Source organism: Dermacentor silvarum, chromosome 8 (genome assembly GCF_013339745.2).
Source record: "Dermacentor silvarum isolate Dsil-2018 chromosome 8, BIME_Dsil_1.4, whole genome shotgun sequence".
In the NCBI taxonomy this organism is placed as follows: Eukaryota; Metazoa; Arthropoda; class Arachnida; order Ixodida; family Ixodidae; genus Dermacentor; species Dermacentor silvarum.
In genome coordinates this window covers 148906211-148916360 of record NC_051161.1, presented here as the reverse complement: position 1 = coordinate 148916360, position 10150 = coordinate 148906211, and the positions used below count along the sequence as shown (strand labels likewise).

The window sequence follows — 10150 nt, the reverse complement described above, 5'->3', positions numbered from 1 at the left end:
AATAGTTAGTCAGTTAGATGGCGTACTCCTGCCACTGCCGTCGTCGTGCCCTCATCACCATACCATAGTCATCACCATACCTTAACCGTCGACGTTAAGGGCATTGAGTGATGTTGCAGAAGTAAGTGCTCTCGCGATAATGGCGTTCAGAGTTGGAGCAATTGCTGAAATTAGTTTTTTTTTTCTTTTTCTCCTTTACAGCTAGTTCTGACCGAAGTTTGGAAACATTGTCCGGAGAAATTTCGACAATACTTATGGAATTTTAAGTGCAGTTGGGGTGATTCACAATATGCCTACTTATTTCTCCGATGATTAGTTTTATCGAAACCCACATAATCACGAAATCTCTACTGAGTGCGTATTAAAGCAACATTTTTCACCTACCCAATTTCTTTATACGAAGAAACGAAACATCTCACATCGACTTTTTTACAACATAGTATGGTGACAGTTATGAAAAAAAGAAATAGACAAAGCTCTTTTTTTTTCGTGGGGCTTCAAGAAAAAAAGATATGTGGAGGTGCTGGGTATCGATCCCAGTACCTCTCGCATGCTAAGCGAGCGCTCTACCATCTGAGCTACACCCCCGACACGATCGCTCGGCAACCGAGTTGCTACCGTATTGTGCTCTTTGCGTGAAACCAGGTCGAAGGAAAGCAAACGAGAGAGGTGAAGCGGGGGACGACGACCGGTTGCCGCAAGAATCTCGCTTCGCATATTAAGCATCTTAGCACCGCACCACTCGACATGGTCACGTTCACTCTCATCAAAACAGAGCTGTGGCCATTCCGTATGTGATGCCGTCATCTAGATAACTGGTCAAAGGCCGTTCTGGGAACCATTTCGTCATGAAGGGACTCGACATTTCTGTTACATGGCCCAATGTAAAAGCTGCGGTAAATTAATGTACATATGAGACTCCATGTGTCCCATGAACGCCTGTACAAAGTCAACAACACGGGATCATAATCATGATTTATTCTTCCTTCCGGATGCTTTTCGGCATATACCATAGGGAACCATGAACTTTAATATAAAGATCACTAATTTAAGCCTAATAAACAGAACCACTCTTTCCCGGACTTTAAGACTTTCATTCTTTCTCGGAGTAATTAACAATGCAGGTTGACACGTGAAGGACGGTCTCTCGGACAAGTATCTCAGGTAGCTGTTGTTTCTTGTTTGCATTGAAAGAAGCATAACATATTTAAACAGGTACATAATACAAAAATTTTTTGTGGCATTTCAGAGCAGCTGTGCCCATGATCAGTGGCTCCGGTTCCCGATATGATGTTCCCGTAAATAATTTAAGCCCGTCTGGTTCAAGAGTTGCTTTGCTCTGACTGCCGAAGAAAACCATTAGGAACGCTGCCTTTCTTGCAAAGGAAGTCCTCGTATACAAGCTTGCTTCAAGCTTAATGTTGTTATTTGCGCCTGGTAGCATGCTAATCATACATATTACCTAGCCCCTTACGCGCAAGTACATACATAACAAACAAAATATACACACATGGCGAGAAATCATAACAATTTTATTTTGAGTGGTCTTTACTGTTTTCATTCAGTGAGAGGCAAGTATTGTGCAGCTTTCGAGGTGGAATTATCCCCCCCCCCCCCTAGTGTGTTGCCTCCCACTGACGCAAATTCTTTAGTTGAGTAGATGGCACACAGGCGCATCTGTCCTGTATATTATATGCTTTATATACAAAGCAATTAGAAGTTTTTTAAAGTGGTTTACCCTTATAGCGGCTAAAAAATGTCAAAAATGGAATTAAAAACACCTCATTGTTTGTTACAGCTCATGTTTTACTCCAAAAAGTTGTAAGACAGAAAAAAAAATGAAGGAAACTTCTCGGAAAATCAAGCGATGTTCAATAAACTTTTGTTTAGATTCGTACTGAAAACAAAAAGCACTTTGTCAATGTGGAGACGGAGCATTGAGGAATGTAACTTATGTACTGCAAATTAAGTCCAGAAAGCTCAGCGAAGTATGTCAGAACATTTCTTGCCATACGAGAAAAAATTGAGAAGCCGGTACGACGTCGGTGCACATTGCTCTATAAACCGTCACAGCCGCTCACCGACGGCCTAGAGATATACAAGGCCTAGCTGCGCGCTCTGTCTTCAAGCTGCCGCTGCTTGACCCAGCGGAGCACTCTTGAATCGCGTGTGCGTTTGTTTTTCATACTTCTATTTATCATTTACTCACTGTGTGTATTAGTTTTCGGCCTTGGTATCAATACACCCCGCTCTATTGCGCGCCTAGCATCTCTTTTGCCGGGTTGCTCATGTTATTGCGCCGTTCTTGAAGCCGTAGCGTCTCTAAAGAATTAAGTCCTCCATACTTATGGTTCAGGAAATCTGCGTGCGAATTAGGCAGTCTACAAAACGCGAGCGAGATAGAACACGCGCAACGCCCTATTGTCCTTGATCGTGTACTCGTTACAGAAAACAGCACGGGGAACAATTTCGCTCCTGACCCCCACTTGCCGATTAGATCTGTCCTCCGTTTTCATAGTACGTGCATGTATTACCTAACTCTCATTATTTCAGTTGACACGAACCAAGTCATGCGAACGGAGTAACCATACTGCTCATAAATCGCATGCATGGAGCTATTATATTGCAGCTTCGATGAACAACACTAGCACGGAAGCTTTGATTTTTCACATGAGAAGAGTCTTCGTGCCGATGCAAAGAATTTGGAGAGGTGGGCGATCATTCAATGTAAGACCGTTTTATAGACTGGAGTCGAAAATTCCAGGACGTATGAGCAATTGTTTCTGGTGCTCAGCTAAAGTTTGAAGTGCACGTCATCGCGACGAGAGGCCCTGCAATGCAGTACAAAGAAACCCTAATTGGTACAAAGACAAACTAATTGTAAAGCGCACTCTATGTTTAATTAGTGGCCTTTTTCATTTGTATTGTTGAGAAAAACTGCGCTCTGTTTACGAAATTACTGTAAGCTTTCTATTTGTCTTTTGACGTACTGTCAATCAATCTTTTGGCATCTTGCAATGGTATGCGATTTGAAGCGCATCTACATAATTGTGTCTATGAAAAGAACCTTTTATTGAAGTAGCCAACACCATCTTTCTGTAAATACAAAGCAGGACGCCTCAATGAGGTAACAGTAAGCCATTCTGCAACGCGCACCACATTCAGAACTTCTTGGGTTGCCAGTGTGGTGTGCTGAAATGTTGGAAGGTTGTTTTTCTTTTTTCTTTTTTAACACTAAAATATTTTATGCCGGGATCCACGACGAACTTCCTTAACGGATATGACGTTCGGAGCCAACAACTAAAGTATGCCTTCTTGACAGGGATAGCGCCGCCATCTAGGAGCGTTGAAGCGAAGTACTGCATCATTACACTATAACGAGCGCCAACCGGGAGCGCTTCGGTAGTCACAGCGCAGCGGAGGCTCCAACGTGGTGTTAGCACTTTCCGCACATCGTTTGTCCTTCGTGCCGGATTAGCCTGCCGCGCCTGGGTGTCTACGGAGTGCAGCTTCAACAGGCATCAGCACTGCTTACAACGCCGCCTAAGGCTTCGTTTGCGATGGCACCAACTAAGGAAACTGCTGCGCTAAGTGACGCAGAAAGGCAACGGCGTCGGCATGCGAATCTCACTTTGGTCCAACGAGACATACGCCAGAGTGAAGCAGAACGCCTCCCGCGTGCCCGGCGCATGCTGCAAACTCTGCCACTTGCACTCCTGATGCTGAGCTAGTCGCAAATCAACTGCCTGCCCAAGACAGTTGATTTCCTGAAGGCTAATTCTCTCGCCGAGTGCATGATCCGGGACCTCAAAATGTTTATCAATCAATACGCAATGTTTTTCAATGTTACGGCAAATCAAAGTATGCGAGTGTCAGTACACGCTTCTACAAGTTCCATATAGCTATTCTCACATTCTTCGGACCATACGAACGGCACGCCTTTTTGCGTCAGTGCCGTGAGAGATTTAGTTTTTCTCGCATAGTCTTTTATAAACGCGCGGAAGTGACCTGCGCGCCCAAGGAACACTCTTAAGGAATGAATGTCATAGGGTTTGGCCAGCTTCTTGATGCGCTGAACGCTCTCCTCTTTAGTGCCCTTGGTTCTTCCATCAAATACTCTTCCAAGAAATACCCCTTTCTTGCAGAAGAATTCACTTTTTTTAATGTTGATCTTCAGTCTAGCAGTGCTGAGGGCTTCGAGGACCTTTCCAAGATGCTCTTCATGATCTTCCCTTGTTTTCGAGTATACAATTATGTCGTCCACATACACATTGCAAAATTTTCCGATAAAGTTTTTTAGCACATCGTTCATCATCATTTGAAACCATGATCCGGAGTTTTTCAATCCAAACGGCAGCCTATTCTACTCGTATATGTCAAAAGGGGTAGCAAATGCTGTAAATTTCTTGGTATCCTCTCTTAGTGGTACCTGCCAATATCCCTTACATAGGTCAATGCGGGAAAACCATTGGCATCCTCCAGTCTCGTCAATTATTTCATCAATTCTCGGCATTGGATATCGGAAGAGATCTGTTTGCTTGTTTACTAGTCTATAATCTGTGCAGAGGCGAAATGACCCATCTTCTTTTGGAACAATCGTAATAGGCGAGGCAAAACACGAAGTAGAAGGCCTGATTATTCCCGCCTCCAGCATTCCCTGAAGCTCCTGCTTTAACCATACTTTTTTTTCGTGGCTGAGGCTATATGGCTTTCTCATGACTATAGTGCTGTCGCGTAAGAGGAAAGGCACCTCAAGGGCTGTTGTGGCTTCTTGATATGAGCCAATGCACAAAATCTCTGAAAACTTCAAAGGCAAATCCTCTGCGGAAGACAGTTTAGGATCATTATTTTGGGCTATATGAAGTTGATGACAGCCTGTTTCTATCGTGACCAAATCATTCCAGAGAATATTAATCTTCATGCGTTTCATATCAGGTCTTGATAAGATAAAATCAAAATTGACTCTGGGCACCACCAATGCTTGAACCTTTGATTTTTCACCTTCAAACTCCAGATAAGCTGACGTCTATCTATTATATTCTCGACAAGAACCATCGTAGCCGCAGACGAAATTGTCTTCCCATGCACAATGTTGTCAGCATCGACTAGGCTCTCGTTGAATAAACTTACAGAAGCACCAGTATCAATTAAGACTGACAAAGTGCGGCCATCCACTAGCATCTGGACACTCAAAATGCCTGTCTTCGTGAGAAATACCGTTTCCTCAACAGTGCATTTCTCTTCATCCAAGTCCTGACCCTGTACATTGGGCGTCACGCTGCAGTGTCGGTTACAATCAGTGCTAGTCTTTTCTGCCCCCAATGATGTGGCTGTGTTCTTGTCACGGTAATCGCCTCTGCCGACCGACATCTCCTTATCAGGTGCATGGTATTGAGGATATGTAGCATATGTCAGTGCTAGTAGCAACTCGTCCATAGTAGTAAGCGACCTCACTCTTTCTGTCTTTGATAATGTCTAGTCATACCATGTACAACAAGAGCGATGACAGAAGAATCCGCCAATGTCGGGTCAGCAGTACGAAGCAACCGCCACTTTTCAAAAACGTACTCTTTGATATTAGTGCCTCTCTACCTGTAGACAATAGCACTATTCCAGAGCTCTACAGGATTCAACTGAAAGGCATTCAAGAAGTTTTTCCTCCATTCCGTCCAAGAAGTGTTTGCATGTGATGTTATTTGCAAGTCAAACCACTTCCGTGAGTCCCCACAGAGAAAAGGTCTCATATTACGTATGCGGTCTGCGTCTGTGGTCCATTGGTTTTTGTTACAGGCATATTCGTAGAAATCTAGCCAAAAAGCTACGCCTGATGAAGTGCCATCAAACAAGTCTGGTTTCACAAAAAGCTCTTCACGCTTCCCTCTCACATTAGCAGCTGAAATAACCAGTGCTAACAGCTGTTGCTGCTGTGCCATATACATCATCTGCATTTCTTGTAATGCGCGAATGATGGATTCTGTCTTAGAATCAGTGAAATTAGCTGGCGTCTGCTTTTCACGTGTCGCTGGGGCTCTTCCTAAACAAGCATCCAAATCATCAAGATTCATGCTGACAGTCACACTACCTTGAGTGACGAGGTCATGTACAGAGGCTCCGGCTACATGGGAAATCGTCTCCAGAAGACTCGGAGCGGTGGTGTCCTCCGGCAGCCCGACGTATCTCTCACCATCCGGTTGGAAGCCCACGATGACGGGTCGCCCCTCATGGCGCGTGATATCTAACTTGATCTTCGTGTGCAGGTTCCAGACCTCGACTGCGCCAATATAAAGCTTTTACGTAGACATAATGACTGTATCTGCTTATTGAGGCACTCTTAAGCAGGCCTCTCTTCTTCGTCGTCCTCTTCTACCTTCCTGCTCCGTGGCCCCTGGCGATGTGGATCGCTACAAGCTATCTTGCCAGGGTGGCGTTCAACACTGTACTTTGTGCATGTTGTAAATAAACTTGACTTGACTTGACATACTGCTCGGCAGGGTCATTCGTACTACTTCGCGCGCTGGTATTTGCGTTCAGACCGCTCGAATGGTGTTCATAATTGCAGATGACATGTGTTTATGCCTTAAGAATAAATTCCTTGCATTCTCTTCTTTATTTTTTTTTAATACCGCTCGGTGATCTTTTTCGGTCTCGGGCCGGGCTCGGGCCTATGTATGGGCTCTGTTATACTCCGACGTAACGTCGACGCGCGCGCACGCTGGGCGCAGCGACGCTACGCTAGCAAAACGCGATCGCTCTATAGTCTGACGCGTGGCGCGACCGACGCAACCAGCGTCCGTCGGCGCGGCCCGGCGGCAGGCGGCGCGAAATGCAGCATGCTGCATTTCGCGCCGACGACGTTACCCAGACTGCACCGAGTCCGTGTTTCTTTCCACGCGGCGCTCACTTTCCGCGCAGCGCTCTGCTCTACTGAGCATGCGCTGCTTTGGCTACGGCCGCTGCGTCGGGCCGCGTCGCGTTGGACTATAGACGTTTTTACGAGGGCGCTTCCGACGGTCTGGCGTGGAGAGTATGTGTCAGTGTTGCCTGTTCGGTCTGGACTGTGAGCTTGCCTTGCGCTTGCATTGCGGAGTGGTAGCTTTCCTTCGATGTTTCCGTTTATTTTTGTCACGAATGACTTACGCTCGTAAATAATGACATATATACTCATCAAAAGGCTACAGGCCAGCACTGTGCAGTTTATGGGTGCACAAACAACCAGCGGAAAATAACGATTTTGGGGACTAAGTGTGTCCACAACACAGCACTCCGCGAGACCACTGCCGATGTGATGTGTTCATCACGTTTCGCCGGTTTCCTGCATCACCTGAGGACTTGACATTCCAGTCTAATGTGAACCAATGCACACATCGGTAACATAACGCATTTTGGTAAACGTTTTTCGGCACATTTCCCAATAGGTTGCGAGAATTGTCAGCTTTTCGATGCAATATTTTCTCGTATGTAGTGGCAGAGGCTACATTTGTTATTCTTTCAAACACGACTTCATTCCCGTTCCTAATACGGGGGCCACGCGGCGCACTTTTGATCGTGATCGAGGCCGATCTGGGTCAAATTTCTTGGTCGCGATTGGCTTCTTTGCTCAATCTGCGGAAGGGAGCCAATCGCGGTCGAACATTCCGATCCAGATCGTTCTCGATCGCTATCAAAAGTGGCCGTGTGACACCGGTATAAGACAAATTGAAGCACTCTGCGAGAGAACTAGTCGGTAAATACACTTCGCAACTATCTGGAAAAATCGTGTCCTATGGAAGATGTATGCAGACCCTGTGTCTACCAAAACATTGTCTCTGCGCTCACACGCACCCTGCGCGGCCCTGCCCATAAAGTTAATAACTTCAACAGTGTGGTGCTGCATCGAGCTCACCTATCTTTGAGCGTTGTCTTTGTGCTTGGGCAGCAAGAGAATGCAAAAACGAACGTGTCAACCTCATCAGCGCGGCCTAGCACCAGTGCTAGAGTCCGGGAACCGTAATGCGCTAACTGTGCATGGCGTAGAAATGCGCTAAATGAGCCCGCGCAAGTTAGAACGTAAAAAATGGTATTCGCATGGGTACGCGCGGACAATAGAATCATGCTTACAAGAATAACAGTAACGAAAAAAATAAATTATTCGCACAGTCGATCAAGTGAAATACTTACGTGCGTGCAGTGACCGCTTCGCTGACCACTAAGCGCTTTTCACTCATGGTCAGTAGTGGTTTACACTCATATGCATATGTATTTATTCGACAGTTGTTGAGACTCGACAGTACTTTATTATGAACATTGCACAGAAACTAGAGAAAGAGCAGAGATGGCCCTAACGCTGCAATATTATTGGCTTATTTCGGTTCAGAGATAGCGCACATGAACAATTCCTTCCGTACGCCGTATCTTCAATACAAACTTCGCGCACGATCTACGTTAAGGTTCACCGTGAGCGAAGCTTGTTCCAAATTTAGACATTCGAAAGAAAAGCAATTCCAGGTAAACAAACGTAAAAAATAGGTAAACAAATATCTCTTTATAACAAGTCCTGTTATAATCCCTATTGTGATTGACAGTATGTATAAATAAATAACTACTAAATACTAAAAATAAAAATCTAGCATCCTGGGCTGTATCAGATGCGCTGGCATCTGTGATCACTGTCGCGCGTCGGTTCGCTGCAGGTACCGCGCTGCTCGATCGCCACGCTTATGTTTTGACATTTGGTTATAAGCACACTGCACCGCACCAGATCCAATAAATTTTGCATGTTTGAGCTGTTCAGTTGCGTCGGAAGCGTATGGAGTAACCACCGCATATCTACCAACCACTGACACGCGTCGTCGGGCCGCCGGCGCCTGGTTCTAAGCATTGTCCGACAGCTACGTACGCGCCTGCTTTCGCTAAATGAGGCAACCCTCAACCGCGAAACCTAATGGTGATCAGATTCAATCACATGTGTCCAGCAATAACAATGAAATATACCGCTGATTATCACTTCAGGTCTCGACGAAGCAGACGCGGCTGCCGCCGCTACTGACGACGAAACACCACATCCACTGGCACTGGCTGGGCTTGCTGTTGCCATGGCACACCACACTGAGCGCTCACGCGAGCACGTGAAACATGTAACAAGTCAAGCCGCACAAGACAAGCGAAACGGAAGAAAACAATCGAAATAATGCGCGGCGAAGATCACACAACCGAAGTGCGGCCGGCCTGCTCTCTCGCAAGGCGCACAGTCCAAACCGGCGGCATAACATGTTCTGACGCTAGACGTCGCCCGCGTCGGCAAATGGCGCTGCTAAAACGTCGGTTTGTGAAAAGGTCTATAGGGGAGGCGGATTTGCGCCTGGCGGGGCATCGCCGACGTGACGCGACGAAACGAACCCCGGCGCGCGCGCGCGTTGTGAACGCCGGAGTATAACAGAGCCCTGACGCGAGGCGCGACTGACGCGGCCAGCGTCCGTCGGCGCGGCCCGGCGGCAGCCGGCGCGAAATGCAACATGCTGCATTTCGCGCCGACGACGTTACCCAGACTGCACCGCGTCCGCGTTTCTTTCCGCGCGGCTACAGTGTACTAGAAGAGTTATTCTAGTACACTGTACGCGCGGCGCTCGCTTTCCGCGCTCTGCTCTGCTCTACTGAGCATGCGCTGCTTTGGCTCCGGCCGCTGCATAGAGAAAGAAATTGAATTCCTTTCTCTATGCCGCTGCGTCGGGCCGCGTCGCGTTGGACTATAGGGAAGGCGGATTTGCGCCTGGCGGGGCATCGCCGACGTGACGCGACGAAACGAACGCCGGCGCGCGCGCGCGTTCTGAACGTCGGAGTATAACAGAGCCTTAAGGTAACGTAGAATATTTCCGGGCCCGGGCGGGCCCAGGTCTCGCCATAAAACATTTCGTAGGGCTCGGGCGGGCAGCCCAACGTAAAAAAATCACAGCATATCCACGGGGTGAATGATGATGAGTGGGCGAAGCTCCGGAGGGAATCATCGGATCTCCCGCTTAAGGGGACGCTAGCACAAACGCGTTAGAAACGTGCAGTACTCTCTAGTAAGGGGGAGCGGCCAAAGCGTCTTACGCAGCCATTTACACATGCCGGAACGTGCACCGCGTTTGCCGACGCCATCACATGACTGCTGAGAGAGTATACCCCCCGTATT

At 47.1% G+C, this 10150-nt stretch overlaps 1 non-coding gene across 1 annotated transcript; it reads right to left on the bottom strand.

The window, feature by feature from the left end:
• Positions 1-515: 515 nt before the first annotated feature.
• On the bottom strand, positions 516-588 carry Trnaa-agc (transfer RNA alanine (anticodon AGC)). Its single transcript has one exon. It is a non-coding gene; the product is annotated as a tRNA-Ala (tRNA).
• Between the last annotated feature and the right edge of the window lie 9562 nt (positions 589-10150).